The sequence below is a fragment of the Conger conger genome, chromosome 15 (genome assembly GCF_963514075.1).
Source record: "Conger conger chromosome 15, fConCon1.1, whole genome shotgun sequence".
Lineage (NCBI taxonomy): Eukaryota > Metazoa > Chordata > Actinopteri > Anguilliformes > Congridae > Conger > Conger conger.
The window spans coordinates 32,450,271-32,467,739 of record NC_083774.1 but is presented as its reverse complement, the minus strand read 5'-3'; the positions used below and the strand labels follow the sequence as shown (position 1 = coordinate 32,467,739).

Genomic DNA, 17,469 nt, shown 5'->3' with positions numbered 1-17,469 from the left:
TGCATTCAATGCATTTTTCACTCCAAATCAAGTGCCGGAATTATTCGTTCTCAAACCTAAAAAATATATAAAAAATCAAAGCCGTCTGAATTTCAAAACATGTAGCATGTTGTCTATGAAGACAGAAATGCTCTGACACTGATCAAGTAATCCTTTACATCATTGGAATTAGCAAAACACTTTCATCACGCAATGTAAAATTGACTTTACGTAGCCAGAATAGTCCTGAAAAATGATGAAATTAAAGAAAACTGCCAGTATTCAAAGATTTTCTTTTAATGCCTTGTCCTGGTTTTAGGTAGCGTGGCCGAGCGGTCCAAGGCGCTGGATTTAGGCTCCAGTCTCTTCGGAGGCGAGGGTTCGAATCCCTCCGCTGCCATTTTAACTACGAACGTGCATACTTGGGAGCTCCACGCGAAAAGCTCCTTCTAAGTGATTCAACAAAGATTTCACACGGTCAGGATGCCATCTTGTTCTTCAGTGTTCAGACAACGTCAACACCCATAAAAACTACCCACATTTGAATAAGATTCAGTAACTGTTAGGATTCAATGTTTTTCTTGTTGTGTTGCGAGCGTGCTTGAGGTAGCGTGGCCGAGCGGTCCAAGGCGCTGGATTAAGGCTCCAGTCTCTTCGGAGGCGAGGGTTCGAATCCCTCCGCTGCCATTTTCAGCAAAAAAGCTGCAAAACGTGCTTAATGGTCAGCTTCATGCTACACCCTGGTTCTCACGGTATTACCACAGATCTCACATTGAGAGAATGCCAGCATGTTTTTCAGTGCAGAGACAATACCAACAATTGTTGTGGCTAATTTCAACAGTTGTTGGCATAGACAGGCTAAACACTGGTTGTTCTAATTGGTTCACAAAATAATGAAATTTTCTCGCCATAAAGAAGGGTAACATTTAAATGAAAACCTCCTCTTGTCGATTTGTTTGTCTGACTAGTTGATCTGACTTACATACTGTTATTTGAAGAAGGTGAGGACATGAAATCCTGACACAAAATGGTTTCTTTTGGACGCACATTTACACAAGTAAATGGACCAGAAATACAAAGAGCTGTGAATGGTCCAGAATGTTTGAAGAGATGAACAGTCAGTGTTGCTCAATGCATTCAATGCATTTTTCACTCCAAATCAAGTGCCGGAATTATTCGTTCTCAAACCTAAAAAATATATAAAAAATCAAAGCTGTCTAAATTTCAAAACATGTAGCATGTTGTCTATGAAGACAGAAATGCTCTGACACAGATCAAGTAATCCTTTACATCATTGGAATTAGCAAAACACTTTCATCACACAATGTAAAATTGACTTTACGTAGCCAGAATAGTCCTGAAAAATGATGAAATTAAAGAAAACTGCCAGTATTCAAAGATTTTCTTTTAATGCCTTGACCTGGTTTTAGGTAGCGTGGCCGAGCGGTCCAAGGCGCTGGATTTAGGCTCCAGTCTTTTCGGAGGCGAGGGTTCGAATCCCTCCGCTGCCATTTTAACTACGAACGTGCATACTTGGGAGCTCTACGCGAAAAGCTCCTTCTAAGTGATTCAACAAAGATTTCACACGGTCAGGATGCCATCTTGTTCTTCAGTGTTCAGACAACGGCAACACCCATAAAAACTACCCACATTTCAATAAGATTCAGTAACTGTTAGGATTCAATGTTTTTCTTGTTGTGTTGCGAGTGTGCTTTAGGTAGCGTGGCCGAGCGGTCCAAGGCGCTGGATTAAGGCTCCAGTCTCTTCGGAGGCGAGGGTTCGAATCCCTCCCCTGCCATTTTCAGCAAAAAAGCTGCAAAACGTGCTTAATGGTCAGCTTCATGCTACACCCTGGTTCTCACGGTATTACCACAGATCTCACGTTGAGAGAATGCCAGCATGTTTTTCAGTGCAGAGACAATACCAACAATTGTTGTGGCTAATTTCAACAGTTGTTGGCATAGACAGGCTAAACACTGGTTGTTCTAATTGGTTCACAAAATAATGAAATTTTCTCGCCATAAAGAAGGGTAACATTTAAATGAAAACCTCCTCTTGTCGATTTGTTTGTCTGACTAGTTGATCTGACTTACATACTGTTATTTGAAGAAGGTGAGGACATGAAATCCTGACACAAAATGGTTTCTTTTGGACGCACATTTACACAAGTAAATGGACCAGAAATACAAAGAGCTGTGAATGGTCCAGAATGTTTGAAGAGATGAACAGTCAGTGTTGCTCAATGCATTCAATGCATTTTTCACTCCAAATCAAGTGCCGGAATTATTCGTTCTCAAACCTAAAAAATATATAAAAAATCAAAGCCGTCTGAATTTCAAAACATGTAGCATGTTGTCTATGAAGACAGAAATGCTCTGACACTGATCAAGTAATCCTTTACATCATTGGAATTAGCAAAACAGTTTCATCACACAATGTAAAATTGACTTTACGTAGCCAGAATAGTCCTGAAAAATGATGAAATTAAAGAAAACTGCCAGTATTCAAAGATTTTCTTTTAATGCCTTGTCCTGGTTTTAGGTAGCGTGGCCGAGCGGTCCAAGGCGCTGGATTTAGGCTCCAGTCTCTTCGGAGGCGAGGGTTCGAATCCCTCCGCTGCCATTTTAACTACGAACGTGCATACTTGGGAGCTCTACGCGAAAAGCTCCTTCTAAGTGATTCAACAAAGATTTCACACGGTCAGGATGCCATCTTGTTCTTCAGTGTTCAGACAACGGCAACACCCATAAAAACTACCCACATTTGAATAAGATTCAGTAACTGTTAGGATTCAATGTTTTTCTTGTTGTGTTGCGAATGTGCTTTAGGTAGCGTGGCCGAGCGGTCCAAGGCGCTGGATTTAGGCTCCAGTCTCTTCGGAGGCGAGGGTTCGAATCCCTCCGCTGCCATTTTAACTACGAACGTGCATACTTGGGAGCTCTACGCGAAAAGCTCCTTCTAAGTGATTCAACAAAGATTTCACACGGTCAGGATGCCATCTTGTTCTTCAGTGTTCAGACAACGGCAACACCCATAAAAACTACCCACATTTCAATAAGATTCAGTAACTGTTAGGATTCAATGTTTTTCTTGTTGTGTTGCGAATGTGCTTTAGGTAGCGTGGCCGAGCGGTCCAAGGCGCTGGATTAAGGCTCCAGTCTCTTCGGAGGCGAGGGTTCGAATCCCTCCCCTGCCATTTTCAGCAAAAAAGCTGCAAAACGTGCTTAATGGTCAGCTTCATGCTACACCCTGGTTCTCACGGTATTACCACAGATCTCACGTTGAGAGAATGCCAGCATGTTTTTCAGTGCAGAGACAATACCAACAATTGTTGTGGCTAATTTCAACAGTTGTTGGCATAGACAGGCTAAACACTGGTTGTTCTAATTGGTTCACAAAATAATGAAATTTTCTCGCCATAAAGAAGGGTAACATTTAAATGAAAACCTCCTCTTGTCGATTTGTTTGTCTGACTAGTTGATCTGACTTACATACTGTTATTTGAAGAAGGTGAGGACATGAAATCCTGACACAAAATGGTTTCTTTTGGACGCACATTTACACAAGTAAATGGACCAGAAATACAAAGAGCTGTGAATGGTCCAGAATGTTTGAAGAGATGAACAGTCAGTGTTGCTCAATGCATTCAATGCATTTTTCACTCCAAATCAAGTGCCGGAATTATTCGTTCTCAAACCTAAAAAATATATAAAAAATCAAAGCCGTCTGAATTTCAAAACATGTAGCATGTTGTCTATGAAGACAGAAATGCTCTGACACTGATCAAGTAATCCTTTACATCATTGGAATTAGCAAAACAGTTTCATCACACAATGTAAAATTGACTTTACGTAGCCAGAATAGTCCTGAAAAATGATGAAATTAAAGAAAACTGCCAGTATTCAAAGATTTTCTTTTAATGCCTTGTCCTGGTTTTAGGTAGCGTGGCCGAGCGGTCCAAGGCGCTGGATTTAGGCTCCAGTCTCTTCGGAGGCGAGGGTTCGAATCCCTCCGCTGCCATTTTAACTACGAACGTGCATACTTGGGAGCTCTACGCGAAAAGCTCCTTCTAAGTGATTCAACAAAGATTTCACACGGTCAGGATGCCATCTTGTTCTTCAGTGTTCAGACAACGGCAACACCCATAAAAACTACCCACATTTCAATAAGATTCAGTAACTGTTAGGATTCAATGTTTTTCTTGTTGTGTTGCGAATGTGCTTTAGGTAGCGTGGCCGAGCGGTCCAAGGCGCTGGATTAAGGCTCCAGTCTCTTCGGAGGCGAGGGTTCGAATCCCTCCGCTGCCATTTTCAGCAAAAAAGCTGCAAAACGTGCTTAATGGTCAGCTTCATGCTACACCCTGGTTCTCACAGTATTACCACAGATCTCACATTGAGAGAATGCCAGCATGTTTTTCAGTGCAGAGACAATACCAACAATTGTTGTGGCTAATTTCAACAGTTGTTGGCATAGACAGGCAAAACACTGATTATTCTAATTGGTTCACAAAATAATGAAATTTTCTCGCCATAAAGAAGGGTAATATTTAAATGAAAACCTCCTCTTGTCGATTTGTTTGTCTGACTAGTTGATCTGACTTACATACTGTTATTTGAAGAAGGTGAGGACATGAAATCCTGACACAAAATGGTTTCTTTTGGACGCACATTTACACAAGTAAATGGACCAGAAATACAAAGAGCTGTGAATGGTCCAGAATGTTTGAAGAGATGAACAGTCAGTGTTGCTCAATGCATTCAATGCATTTTTCACTCCAAATCAAGTGCCGGAATTATTCGTTCTCAAACCTAAAAAATATATAAAAAATCAAAGCCGTCTGAATTTCAAAACATGTAGCATGTTGTCTATGAAGACAGAAATGCTCTGACACTGATCAAGTAATCCTTTACATCATTGGAATTAGCAAAACACTTTCATCACGCAATGTAAAATTGACTTTACGTAGCCAGAATAGTCCTGAAAAATGATGAAATTAAAGAAAACTGCCAGTATTCAAAGATTTTCTTTTAATGCCTTGTCCTGGTTTTAGGTAGCGTGGCCGAGCGGTCCAAGGCGCTGGATTTAGGCTCCAGTCTCTTCGGAGGCGAGGGTTCGAATCCCTCCGCTGCCATTTTAACTACGAACGTGCATACTTGGGAGCTCTACGCGAAAAGCTCCTTCTAAGTGATTCAACAAAGATTTCACACGGTCAGGATGCCATCTTGTTCTTCAGTGTTCAGACAACGGCAACACCCATAAAAACTACCCACATTTCAATAAGATTCAGTAACTGTTAGGATTCAATGTTTTTCTTGTTGTGTTGCGAGTGTGCTTTAGGTAGCGTGGCCGAGCGGTCCAAGGCGCTGGATTAAGGCTCCAGTCTCTTCGGAGGCGAGGGTTCGAATCCCTCCGCTGCCATTTTCAGCAAAAAAGCTGCAAAACGTGCTTAATGGTCAGCTTCATGCTACACCCTGGTTCTCACGGTATTACCACAGATCTCACGTTGAGAGAATGCCAGCATGTTTTTCAGTGCAGAGACAATACCAACAATTGTTGTGGCTAATTTCAACAGTTGTTGGCATAGACAGGCTAAACACTGGTTGTTCTAATTGGTTCACAAAATAATGACATTTTCTCGCCATAAAGAAGGGTAACATTTAAATGAAAACCTCCTCTTGTCGATTTGTTTGTCTGACTAGTTGATCTGACTTACATACTGTTATTTGAAGAAGGTGAGGACATGAAATCCTGACACAAAATGGTTTCTTTTGGACGCACATTTACACAAGTAAATGGACCAGAAATACAAAGAGCTGTGAATGGTCCAGAATGTTTGAAGAGATGAACAGTCAGTGTTGCTCAATGCATTCAATGCATTTTTCACTCCAAATCAAGTGCCGGAATTATTCGTTCTCAAACCTAAAAAATATATAAAAAATCAAAGCTGTCTAAATTTCAAAACATGTAGCATGTTGTCTATGAAGACAGAAATGCTCTGACACAGATCAAGTAATCCTTTACATCATTGGAATTAGCAAAACAGTTTCATCACACAATGTAAAATTGACTTTACGTAGCCAGAATAGTCCTGAAAAATGATGAAATTAAAGAAAACTGCCAGTATTCAAAGATTTTCTTTTAATGCCTTGTCCTGGTTTTAGGTAGCGTGGCCGAGCGGTCCAAGGCGCTGGATTTAGGCTCCAGTCTTTTCGGAGGCGAGGGTTCGAATCCCTCCGCTGCCATTTTAACTACGAACGTGCATACTTGGGAGCTCCACGCGAAAAGCTCCTTCTAAGTGATTCAACAAAGATTTCACACGGTCAGGATGCCATCTTGTTCTTCAGTGTTCAGACAACGGCAACACCCATAAAAACTACCCACATTTGAATAAGATTCAGTAACTGTTAAGATTCAATGTTTTTCTTGTTGTGTTGCGAGTGTGCTTTAGGTAGCGTGGCCGAGCGGTCCAAGGCGCTGGATTAAGGCTCCAGTCTCTTCGGAGGCGAGGGTTCGAATCCCTCTTCTGCCATTTTCAGCAAAAAAGCTGCAAAACGTGCTTAATGGTCAGCTTCATGCTACACCCTGGTTCTCACGGTATTACCACAGATCTCACGTTGAGAGAATGCCAGCATGTTTTTCAGTGAAGAGACAATACCAACAATTTTTGTGGCTAATTTCAATAGTTGTTGGCATAGACAGGCAAAACACTGATTATTCTAATTGGTTCACAAAATAATGAAATTTTCTCGCCATAAAGAAGGGTAATATTTAAATGAAAACCTCCTCTTGTCGATTTGTTTGTCTGACTAGTTGATCTGACTTACATACTGTTATTTGAAGAAGGTGAGGACATGAAATCCTGACACAAAATGGTTTCTTTTGGACGCACATTTACACAAGTAAATGGACCAGAAATACAAAGAGCTGTGAATGGTCCAGAATGTTTGAAGAGATGAACAGTCAGTGTTGCTCAATGCATTCAATGCATTTTTCACTCCAAATCAAGTGCCGGAATTATTCGTTCTCAAACCTAAAAAATATATAAAAAATCAAAGCCGTCTGAATTTCAAAACATGTAGCATGTTGTCTATGAAGACAGAAATGCTCTGACACTGATCAAGTAATCCTTTACATCATTGGAATTAGCAAAACACTTTCATCACGCAATGTAAAATTGACTTTACGTAGCCAGAATAGTCCTGAAAAATGATGAAATTAAAGAAAACTGCCAGTATTCAAAGATTTTCTTTTAATGCCTTGTCCTGTTTTTAGGTAGCGTGGCTGAGCGGTCCAAGGCGCTGGATTTAAGCTCCAGTCTCTTCGTAGGCGAGGGTTCGAATCCCTCCGCTGCCATTTTAACTACGAACGTGCATACTTGGGAGCTCAACGCGAAAAGCTCCTTCTAAGTGATTCAACAAAGATTTCACACGGTCAGGATGGCATCTTGTTCTTCAGTGTTCAGACAACGGCAACACCCATAAAAACTACCCACATTTCAATAAGATTCAGTAACTGTTAGGATTCAATGTTTTTCTTGTTGTGTTGCGAGTGTGCTTTAGGTAGCGTGGCCGAGCGGTCCAAGGCGCTGGATTAAGGCTCCAGTCTCTTCGGAGGCGAGGGTTCGAATCCCTCCGCTGCCATTTTCAGCAAAAAAGCTGCAAAACGTGCTTAATGGTCAGCTTCATGCTACACCCTGGTTCTCACGGTATTACCACAGATCTCAGGTTGAGAGAATGCCAGCATGTTTTTCAGTGCAGAGACAATACCAACAATTGTTGTGGCTAATTTCAACAGTTGTTGGCATAGACAGGCTAAACACTGGTTGTTCTAATTGGTTCACAAAATAATGAAATTTTCTCGCCATAAAGAAGGGTAACATTTAAATGAAAACCTCCTCTTGTCGATTTGTTTGTCTGACTAGTTGATCTGACTTACATACTGTTATTTGAAGAAGGTGAGGACATGAAATCCTGACACAAAATGGTTTCTTTTGGACGCACATTTACACAAGTAAATGGACCAGAAATACAAAGAGCTGTGAATGGTCCAGAATGTTTGAAGAGATGAACAGTCAGTGTTGCTCAATGCATTCAATGCATTTTTCACTCCAAATCAAGTGCCGGAATTATTCGTTCTCAAACCTAAAAAATATATAAAAAATCAAAGCTGTCTAAATTTCAAAACATGTAGCATGTTGTCTATGAAGACAGAAATGCTCTGACACAGATCAAGTAATCCTTTACATCATTGGAATTAGCAAAACACTTTCATCACACAATGTAAAATTGACTTTACATAGCCAGAATAGTCCTGAAAAATGATGAAATTAAAGAAAACTGCCAGTATTCAAAGATTTTCTTTTAATGCCTTGTCCTGGTTTTAGGTAGCGTGGCCGAGCGGTCCAAGGCGCTGGATTTAGGCTCCAGTCTTTTCGGAGGCGAGGGTTCGAATCCCTCCGCTGCCCTTTTCAGCAAAAAAGCTGCAAAATGTGCTTAATGGTCAGCTTCATGCTACACCCTGGTTCTCACGGTATTACCACAGATCTCACATTGAGAGAATGCCAGCATGTTTTTCAGTGCAGAGACAATACCAACAATTGTTGTGGCTAATTTCAACAGTTGTTGGCATAGACAGGCTAAACACTGGTTGTTCTAATTGGTTCACAAAATAATGAAATTTTCTCGCCATAAAGAAGGGTAACATTTAAATGAAAACCTCCTCTTGTCGATTTGTTTGTCTGACTAGTTGATCTGACTTACATACTGTTATTTGAAGAAGGTGAGGACATGAAATCCTGACACAAAATGGTTTCTTTTGGACGCACATTTACACAAGTAAATGGACCAGAAATACAAAGAGCTGTGAATGGTCCAGAATGTTTGAAGAGATGAACAGTCAGTGTTGCTCAATGCATTCAATGCATTTTTCACTCCAAATCAAGTGCCGGAATTATTCGTTCTCAAACCTAAAAAATATATAAAAAATCAAAGCCGTCTGAATTTCAAAACATGTAGCATGTTGTCTATGAAGACAGAAATGCTCTGACACTGATCAAGTAATCCTTTACATCATTGGAATTAGCAAAACACTTTCATCACGCAATGTAAAATTGACTTTACGTAGCCAGAATAGTCCTGAAAAATGATGAAATTAAAGAAAACTGCCAGTATTCAAAGATTTTCTTTTAATGCCTTGTCCTGGTTTTAGGTAGCGTGGCCGAGCGGTCCAAGGCGCTGGATTTAAGCTCCAGTCTCTTCGGAGGCGAGGGTTCGAATCTCTCCGCTGCCATCTTAACTACGAACGTGCATACTTGGGAGCTCTACGCGAAAAGCTCCTTCTAAGTGATTCAACAAAGATTTCACACGGTCAGGATGCCATCTTGTTCTTCAGTGTTCAGACAACGGCAACACCCATAAAAACTACCCACATTTGAATAAGATTCAGTAACTGTTAGGATTCAATGTTTTTCTTGTTTTGTTGCGAGCGTGCTTGAGGTAGCGTGGCCGAGCGGTCCAAGGCGCTGGATTAAGGCTCCAGTCTCTTCGGAGGCGAGGGTTCGAATCCCTCCGCTGCCATTTTCAGCAAAAAAGCTGCAAAACGTGCTTAATGGTCAGCTTCATGCTACACCCTGGTTCTCACGGTATTACCACAGATCTCACGTTGAGAGAATGCCAGCATGTTTTTCAGTGCAGAGACAATACCAACAATTGTTGTGGCTAATTTCAACAGTTGTTGGCATAGACAGGCTAAACACTGGTTGTTCTAATTGGTTCACAAAATAATGAAATTTTCTCGCCATAAAGAAGGGTAACATTTAAATGAAAACCTCCTCTTGTCGATTTGTTTGTCTGACTAGTTGATCTGACTTACATACTGTTATTTGAAGAAGGTGAGGACATGAAATCCTGACACAAAATGGTTTCTTTTGGACGCACATTTACACAAGTAAATGGACCAGAAATACAAAGAGCTGTGAATGGTCCAGAATGTTTGAAGAGATGAACAGTCAGTGTTGCTCAATGCATTCAATGCATTTTTCACTCCAAATCAAGTGCCGGAATTATTCGTTCTCAAACCTAAAAAATATATAAAAAATCAAAGCTGTCTAAATTTCAAAACATGTAGCATGTTGTCTATGAAGACAGAAATGCTCTGACACAGATCAAGTAATCCTTTACATCATTGGAATTAGCAAAACACTTTCATCACACAATGTAAAATTGACTTTACGTAGCCAGAATAGTCCTGAAAAATGATGAAATTAAAGAAAACTGCCAGTATTCAAAGATTTTCTTTTAATGCCTTGTCCTGGTTTTAGGTAGCGTGGCCGAGCGGTCCAAGGCGCTGGATTTAGGCTCCAGTCTTTTCGGAGGCGAGGGTTCGAATCCCTCCGCTGCCATTTTAACTACGAACGTGCATACTTGGGAGCTCCACGCGAAAAGCTCCTTCTAAGTGATTCAACAAAGATTTCACACGGTCAGGATGCCATCTTGTTCTTCAGTGTTCAGACAACGGCAACACCCATAAAAACTACCCACATTTGAATAAGATTCAGTAACTGTTAGGATTCAATGTTTTTCTTGTTGTGTTGCGAGCGTGCTTGAGGTAGCGTGGCCGAGCGGTCCAAGGCGCTGGATTAAGGCTCCAGTCTCTTCGGAGGCGAGGGTTCGAATCCCTCCGCTGCCATTTTCAGCAAAAAAGCTGCAAAACATGCTTAATGGTCACCTTCATGCTACACCCTGGTTCTCACGGTATTACCACAGATCTCACATTGAGAGAATGCCAGCATGTTTTTCAGTGCAGAGACAATACCAACAATTGTTGTGGCTAATTTCAACAGTTGTTGGCATAGACAGGCTAAACACTGGTTGTTCTAATTGGTTCACAAAATAATGAAATTTTCTCGCCATAAAGAAGGGTAACATTTAAATGAAAACCTCCTCTTGTCGATTTGTTTGTCTGACTAGTTGATCTGACTTACATACTGTTATTTGAAGAAGGTGAGGACATGAAATCCTGACACAAAATGGTTTCTTTTGGACGCACATTTACACAAGTAAATGGACCAGAAATACAAAGAGCTGTGAATGGTCCAGAATGTTTGAAGAGATGAACAGTCAGTGTTGCTCAATGCATTCAATGCATTTTTCACTCCAAATCAAGTGCCGGAATTATTCGTTCTCAAACCTAAAAAATATATTAAAAAAATCAAAGCCGTCTGAATTTCAAAACATGTAGCATGTTGTCTATGAAGACAGAAATGCTCTGACACTGATCAAGTAATCCTTTACATCATTGGAATTAGCAAAACACTTTCATCACGCAATGTAAAATTGACTTTACGTAGCCAGAATAGTCCTGAAAAATGATGAAATTAAAGAAAACTGCCAGTATTCAAAGATTTTCTTTTAATGCCTTGTCCTGGTTTTAGGTAGCGTGGCCGAGCGGTCCAAGGCGCTGGATTTAGGCTCCAGTCTCTTCGGAGGCGAGGGTTCGAATCCCTCCGCTGCCATTTTCAGCAAAAAAGCTGCAAAACGTGCTTAATGGTCAGCTTCATGCTACACCCTGGTTCTCACGGTATTACCACAGATCTCACGTTGAGAGAATGCCAGCATGTTTTTCAGTGCAGAGACAATACCAACAATTGTTGTGGCTAATTTCAACAGTTGTTGGCATAGACAGGCTAAACACTGGTTGTTCTAATTGGTTCACAAAATAATGAAATTTTCTCGCCATAAAGAAGGGTAACATTTAAATGAAAACCTCCTCTTGTCGATTTGTTTGTCTGACTAGTTGATCTGACTTACATACTGTTATTTGAAGAAGGTGAGGACATGAAATCCTGACACAAAATGGTTTCTTTTGGACGCACATTTACACAAGTAAATGGACCAGAAATACAAAGAGCTGTGAATGGTCCAGAATGTTTGAAGAGATGAACAGTCAGTGTTGCTCAATGCATTCAATGCATTTTTCACTCCAAATCAAGTGCCGGAATTATTCGTTCTCAAACCTAAAAAATATATAAAAAATCAAAGCCGTCTGAATTTCAAAACATGTAGCATGTTGTCTATGAAGACAGAAATGCTCTGACACTGATCAAGTAATCCTTTACATCATTGGAATTAGCAAAACACTTTCATCACGCAATGTAAAATTGACTTTACGTAGCCAGAATAGTCCTGAAAAATGATGAAATTAAAGAAAACTGCCAGTATTCAAAGATTTTCTTTTAATGCCTTGTCCTGGTTTTAGGTAGCGTGGCCGAGCGGTCCAAGGCGCTGGATTTAGGCTCCAGTTTCTTCGGAGGCGAGGGTTCGAATCCCTCCGCTGCCGTTTTAACTACGAACGTGCATACTTGGGAGCTCAACGCGAAAAGCTCCTTCTAAGTGATTCAACAAAGATTTCACACGGTCAGGATGCCATCTTGTTCTTCAGTGTTCAGACAACGGCAACACCCATAAAAACTACCCACATTTCAATAAGATTCAGTAACTGTTAGGATTCAATGTTTTTCTTGTTGTGTTGCGAGTGTGCTTTAGGTAGCGTGGCCGAGCGGTCCAAGGCGCTGGATTAAGGCTCCAGTCTCTTCGGAGGCGAGGGTTCGAATCCCTCCGCTGCCATTTTCAGCAAAAAAGCTGCAAAACGTGCTTAATGGTCAGCTTCATGCTACACCCTGGTTCTCACGGTATTACCACAGATCTCACGTTGAGAGAATGCCAGCATGTTTTTCAGTGCAGAGACAATACCAACAATTGTTGTGGCTAATTTCAACAGTTGTTGGCATAGACAGGCTAAACACTGGTTGTTCTAATTGGTTCACAAAATAATGAAATTTTCTCGCCATAAAGAAGGGTAACATTTAAATGAAAACCTCCTCTTGTCGATTTGTTTGTCTGACTAGTTGATCTGACTTACATACTGTTATTTGAAGAAGGTGAGGACATGAAATCCTGACACAAAATGGTTTCTTTTGGACGCACATTTACACAAGTAAATGGACCAGAAATACAAAGAGCTGTGAATGGTCCAGAATGTTTGAAGAGATGAACAGTCAGTGTTGCTCAATGCATTCAATGCATTTTTCACTCCAAATCAAGTGCCGGAATTATTCGTTCTCAAACCTAAAAAATATATAAAAAATCAAAGCTGTCTAAATTTCAAAACATGTAGCATGTTGTCTATGAAGACAGAAATGCTCTGACACAGATCAAGTAATCCTTTACATCATTGGAATTAGCAAAACACTTTCATCACACAATGTAAAATTGACTTTACGTAGCCAGAATAGTCCTGAAAAATGATGAAATTAAAGAAAACTGCCAGTATTCAAAGATTTTCTTTTAATGCCTTGTCCTGGTTTTAGGTAGCGTGGCCGAGCGGTCCAAGGCGCTGGATTTAGGCTCCAGTCTTTTCGGAGGCGAGGGTTCGAATCCCTCCGCTGCCATTTTAACTACGAACGTGCATACTTGGGAGCTCCACGCGAAAAGCTCCTTCTAAGTGATTCAACAAAGATTTCACACGGTCAGGATGCCATCTTGTTCTTCAGTGTTCAGACAACGGCAACACCCATAAAAACTACCCACATTTGAATAAGATTCAGTAACTGTTAGGATTCAATGTTTTTCTTGTTGTGTTGCGAGCGTGCTTGAGGTAGCGTGGCCGAGCGGTCCAAGGCGCTGGATTAAGGCTCCAGTCTCTTCGGAGGCGAGGGTTCGAATCCCTCCGCTGCCATTTTCAGCAAAAAAGCTGCAAAACATGCTTAATGGTCACCTTCATGCTACACCCTGGTTCTCACGGTATTACCACAGATCTCACATTGAGAGAATGCCAGCATGTTTTTCAGTGCAGAGACAATACCAACAATTGTTGTGGCTAATTTCAACAGTTGTTGGCATAGACAGGCTAAACACTGGTTGTTCTAATTGGTTCACAAAATAATGAAATTTTCTCGCCATAAAGAAGGGTAACATTTAAATGAAAACCTCCTCTTGTCGATTTGTTTGTCTGACTAGTTGATCTGACTTACATACTGTTATTTGAAGAAGGTGAGGACATGAAATCCTGACACAAAATGGTTTCTTTTGGACGCACATTTACACAAGTAAATGGACCAGAAATACAAAGAGCTGTGAATGGTCCAGAATGTTTGAAGAGATGAACAGTCAGTGTTGCTCAATGCATTCAATGCATTTTTCACTCCAAATCAAGTGCCGGAATTATTCGTTCTCAAACCTAAAAAATATATAAAAAATCAAAGCCGTCTGAATTTCAAAACATGTAGCATGTTGTCTATGAAGACAGAAATGCTCTGACACTGATCAAGTAATCCTTTACATCATTGGAATTAGCAAAACACTTTCATCACGCAATGTAAAATTGACTTTACGTAGCCAGAATAGTCCTGAAAAATGATGAAATTAAAGAAAACTGCCAGTATTCAAAGATTTTCTTTTAATGCCTTGTCCTGGTTTTAGGTAGCGTGGCCGAGCGGTCCAAGGCGCTGGATTTAGGCTCCAGTCTCTTCGGAGGCGAGGGTTCGAATCCCTCCGCTGCCATTTTCAGCAAAAAAGCTGCAAAACGTGCTTAATGGTCAGCTTCATGCTACACCCTGGTTCTCACGGTATTACCACAGATCTCACGTTGAGAGAATGCCAGCATGTTTTTCAGTGCAGAGACAATACCAACAATTGTTGTGGCTAATTTCAACAGTTGTTGGCATAGACAGGCTAAACACTGGTTGTTCTAATTGGTTCACAAAATAATGAAATTTTCTCGCCATAAAGAAGGGTAACATTTAAATGAAAACCTCCTCTTGTCGATTTGTTTGTCTGACTAGTTGATCTGACTTACATACTGTTATTTGAAGAAGGTGAGGACATGAAATCCTGACACAAAATGGTTTCTTTTGGACGCACATTTACACAAGTAAATGGACCAGAAATACAAAGAGCTGTGAATGGTCCAGAATGTTTGAAGAGATGAACAGTCAGTGTTGCTCAATGCATTCAATGCATTTTTCACTCCAAATCAAGTGCCGGAATTATTCGTTCTCAAACCTAAAAAATATATAAAAAATCAAAGCCGTCTGAATTTCAAAACATGTAGCATGTTGTCTATGAAGACAGAAATGCTCTGACACTGATCAAGTAATCCTTTACATCATTGGAATTAGCAAAACACTTTCATCACGCAATGTAAAATTGACTTTACGTAGCCAGAATAGTCCTGAAAAATGATGAAATTAAAGAAAACTGCCAGTATTCAAAGATTTTCTTTTAATGCCTTGTCCTGGTTTTAGGTAGCGTGGCCGAGCGGTCCAAGGCGCTGGATTTAGGCTCCAGTTTCTTCGGAGGCGAGGGTTCGAATCCCTCCGCTGCCGTTTTAACTACGAACGTGCATACTTGGGAGCTCAACGCGAAAAGCTCCTTCTAAGTGATTCAACAAAGATTTCACACGGTCAGGATGCCATCTTGTTCTTCAGTGTTCAGACAACGGCAACACCCATAAAAACTACCCACATTTCAATAAGATTCAGTAACTGTTAGGATTCAATGTTTTTCTTGTTGTGTTGCGAGTGTGCTTTAGGTAGCGTGGCCGAGCGGTCCAAGGCGCTGGATTAAGGCTCCAGTCTCTTCGGAGGCGAGGGTTCGAATCCCTCTGCTGCCATTTTCAGCAAAAAAGCTGCAAAACGTGCTTAATGGTCAGCTTCATGCTACACCCTGGTTCTCACGGTATTACCACAGATCTCACGTTGAGAGAATGCCAGCATGTTTTTCAGTGCAGAGACAATACCAACAATTGTTGTGGCTAATTTCAACAGTTGTTGGCATAGACAGGCTAAACACTGGTTGTTCTAATTGGTTCACAAAATAATGAAATTTTCTCGCCATAAAGAAGGGTAACATTTAAATGAAAACCTCCTCTTGTCGATTTGTTTGTCTGACTAGTTGATCTGACTTACATACTGTTATTTGAAGAAGGTGAGGACATGAAATCCTGACACAAAATGGTTTCTTTTGGACGCACATTTACATAAGTAAATGGACCAGAAATACAAAGAGCTGTGAATGGTCCAGAATGTTTGAAGAGATGAACAGTCAGTGTTGCTCAATGCATTCAATGCATTTTTCACTCCAAATCAAGTGCCGGAATTATTCGTTCTCAAACCTAAAAAATATATAAAAAATCAAAGCAGGATTCAATGTTTTTCTTGTTGTGTTGCGAGTGTGCTGGAGGTAGCGTGGCCGAGGGGTCCAAGGCGCTGGATTAAGACTGCAGTCTCTTCGGAGGCGAGGGTTCGAATCCCTCCGCTGCCATTTTCAGCAAAAAAGCTGCATAACGTGCTTAATGGTCAGCTTCATGCTACACCCTGGTTCTCACGGTATTACCACAGATCTCACATTGTGAGAATGCCAGCATGCTTTTCAGTGCAGAGACAATACCAACAAACTCAAACCTAAAAAATATATAAAAAATCAAAGCCGTCTAAATTTCAAAACATGTAGCATGTTGTCTATGAAGACAGAAATGCTCTGACACAGATCAAGTAATCCTTTACATCATTGGAATTAGCAAAACACTTTCATCACACAATGTAAAATTGACTTTACGTAGCCAGAATAGTCCTGAAAAATGATGAAATTAAAGAAAGCTGCCAGTATTCAAAGATTTTCTTTTAATGCCTTGTCCTGGCTTTAGGTAGCGTGGCCGAGCGGTCCAAGGCGCTGGATTTAGGCTCCAGTCTCTTCGGAAGCGAGGGGTCGAATCCCTCCGCTGCCATTTTAACTACGAACGTGCATACTTGGGAGCTCTACGCGAAAAGCTCCTTCTAAGTGATTCAACAAAGATTTCACACGGTCAGGATGCCATCTTGTTCTTCAGTGTTCAGACAACGGCAACACCCATAAAAACTACCCACATTTGAATAAGATTCAGTAACTGTCAGGATTCAATTTTTTTCTTGTTGTGTTGTTGGTGTGCTGTAGGTAGCGTGGCCGAGCGGTCCAAGGCGCTGGATTAAGGCTCGAGTCTCTTCGGAGGCGAGGGTTCGTATCCCGCCGCTGCCATTTTCAGCAAAAAAGCTGCAAAATGTGCTTAATGGTCAGCTTCATGCTACACCCTGGTTCTCACGGTATTACCACAGATCTCACATTGAGAGAATGCCAGCATGTTTTTCAGTGCAGAGACAATACCAACAATTGTTGTGGCTAATTTTAACAGTTGTTGGCATAGACAGGCTAAACACTGGTTGTTCTAATTGGTTCACAAAATAATGAAATTTTCTCGCCATAAAGAAGGGTAACATTTAAATGAAAACCTCCTCTTGTCGATTTGTTTGTCTGACTAGTTGATCTGACTTACATACTGTTATTTGAAGAAGGTGAGGACATGAAATCCTGACACAAAATGGTTTCTTTTGGACGCACATTTACACAAGTAAATGGACCAGAAATACAAAGAGCTGTGAATGGTCCAGAATGTTTGAAG

At 40.8% G+C, this 17,469-nt stretch overlaps 1 protein-coding gene and 30 non-coding genes across 31 annotated transcripts in view; 30 read left to right on the top strand and 1 right to left on the bottom strand.

Annotated features, from left to right (window-relative positions):
• The window catches only part of LOC133111109 (uncharacterized), a 63,873-nt gene that overhangs the window by 15,795 nt on the left and 30,609 nt on the right, over positions 1 to 17,469 (bottom strand). The gene's annotated exons all lie outside the window — the stretch shown is intronic.
• trnal-uag (transfer RNA leucine (anticodon UAG)) lies at positions 298 to 379 on the top strand. The gene has a single exon. It is a non-coding gene; the product is annotated as a tRNA-Leu (tRNA).
• Positions 585 to 666, top strand: trnal-aag (transfer RNA leucine (anticodon AAG)). The gene has a single exon. It is a non-coding gene; the product is annotated as a tRNA-Leu (tRNA).
• Positions 1,409 to 1,490, top strand: trnal-uag (transfer RNA leucine (anticodon UAG)). The gene has a single exon. It is a non-coding gene; the product is annotated as a tRNA-Leu (tRNA).
• trnal-aag (transfer RNA leucine (anticodon AAG)) lies at positions 1,696 to 1,777 on the top strand. The gene has a single exon. It is a non-coding gene; the product is annotated as a tRNA-Leu (tRNA).
• trnal-uag (transfer RNA leucine (anticodon UAG)) lies at positions 2,520 to 2,601 on the top strand. Its single transcript has one exon. It is a non-coding gene; the product is annotated as a tRNA-Leu (tRNA).
• On the top strand, positions 2,807 to 2,888 carry trnal-uag (transfer RNA leucine (anticodon UAG)). Its single transcript has one exon. It is a non-coding gene; the product is annotated as a tRNA-Leu (tRNA).
• On the top strand, positions 3,094 to 3,175 carry trnal-aag (transfer RNA leucine (anticodon AAG)). The gene has a single exon. It is a non-coding gene; the product is annotated as a tRNA-Leu (tRNA).
• Positions 3,918 to 3,999, top strand: trnal-uag (transfer RNA leucine (anticodon UAG)). The gene has a single exon. It is a non-coding gene; the product is annotated as a tRNA-Leu (tRNA).
• Positions 4,205 to 4,286, top strand: trnal-aag (transfer RNA leucine (anticodon AAG)). Its single transcript has one exon. It is a non-coding gene; the product is annotated as a tRNA-Leu (tRNA).
• trnal-uag (transfer RNA leucine (anticodon UAG)) lies at positions 5,029 to 5,110 on the top strand. The gene has a single exon. It is a non-coding gene; the product is annotated as a tRNA-Leu (tRNA).
• trnal-aag (transfer RNA leucine (anticodon AAG)) lies at positions 5,316 to 5,397 on the top strand. Its single transcript has one exon. It is a non-coding gene; the product is annotated as a tRNA-Leu (tRNA).
• Positions 6,140 to 6,221, top strand: trnal-uag (transfer RNA leucine (anticodon UAG)). Its single transcript has one exon. It is a non-coding gene; the product is annotated as a tRNA-Leu (tRNA).
• trnal-aag (transfer RNA leucine (anticodon AAG)) lies at positions 6,427 to 6,508 on the top strand. The gene has a single exon. It is a non-coding gene; the product is annotated as a tRNA-Leu (tRNA).
• Positions 7,251 to 7,332, top strand: trnal-uaa (transfer RNA leucine (anticodon UAA)). Its single transcript has one exon. It is a non-coding gene; the product is annotated as a tRNA-Leu (tRNA).
• On the top strand, positions 7,538 to 7,619 carry trnal-aag (transfer RNA leucine (anticodon AAG)). The gene has a single exon. It is a non-coding gene; the product is annotated as a tRNA-Leu (tRNA).
• On the top strand, positions 8,362 to 8,443 carry trnal-uag (transfer RNA leucine (anticodon UAG)). Its single transcript has one exon. It is a non-coding gene; the product is annotated as a tRNA-Leu (tRNA).
• trnal-uaa (transfer RNA leucine (anticodon UAA)) lies at positions 9,186 to 9,267 on the top strand. Its single transcript has one exon. It is a non-coding gene; the product is annotated as a tRNA-Leu (tRNA).
• trnal-aag (transfer RNA leucine (anticodon AAG)) lies at positions 9,473 to 9,554 on the top strand. Its single transcript has one exon. It is a non-coding gene; the product is annotated as a tRNA-Leu (tRNA).
• On the top strand, positions 10,297 to 10,378 carry trnal-uag (transfer RNA leucine (anticodon UAG)). Its single transcript has one exon. It is a non-coding gene; the product is annotated as a tRNA-Leu (tRNA).
• On the top strand, positions 10,584 to 10,665 carry trnal-aag (transfer RNA leucine (anticodon AAG)). Its single transcript has one exon. It is a non-coding gene; the product is annotated as a tRNA-Leu (tRNA).
• Positions 11,410 to 11,491, top strand: trnal-uag (transfer RNA leucine (anticodon UAG)). Its single transcript has one exon. It is a non-coding gene; the product is annotated as a tRNA-Leu (tRNA).
• On the top strand, positions 12,234 to 12,315 carry trnal-uag (transfer RNA leucine (anticodon UAG)). The gene has a single exon. It is a non-coding gene; the product is annotated as a tRNA-Leu (tRNA).
• trnal-aag (transfer RNA leucine (anticodon AAG)) lies at positions 12,521 to 12,602 on the top strand. Its single transcript has one exon. It is a non-coding gene; the product is annotated as a tRNA-Leu (tRNA).
• Positions 13,345 to 13,426, top strand: trnal-uag (transfer RNA leucine (anticodon UAG)). Its single transcript has one exon. It is a non-coding gene; the product is annotated as a tRNA-Leu (tRNA).
• Positions 13,632 to 13,713, top strand: trnal-aag (transfer RNA leucine (anticodon AAG)). Its single transcript has one exon. It is a non-coding gene; the product is annotated as a tRNA-Leu (tRNA).
• On the top strand, positions 14,456 to 14,537 carry trnal-uag (transfer RNA leucine (anticodon UAG)). The gene has a single exon. It is a non-coding gene; the product is annotated as a tRNA-Leu (tRNA).
• trnal-uag (transfer RNA leucine (anticodon UAG)) lies at positions 15,280 to 15,361 on the top strand. The gene has a single exon. It is a non-coding gene; the product is annotated as a tRNA-Leu (tRNA).
• On the top strand, positions 15,567 to 15,648 carry trnal-aag (transfer RNA leucine (anticodon AAG)). Its single transcript has one exon. It is a non-coding gene; the product is annotated as a tRNA-Leu (tRNA).
• Positions 16,217 to 16,298, top strand: trnal-aag (transfer RNA leucine (anticodon AAG)). Its single transcript has one exon. It is a non-coding gene; the product is annotated as a tRNA-Leu (tRNA).
• trnal-uag (transfer RNA leucine (anticodon UAG)) lies at positions 16,680 to 16,761 on the top strand. Its single transcript has one exon. It is a non-coding gene; the product is annotated as a tRNA-Leu (tRNA).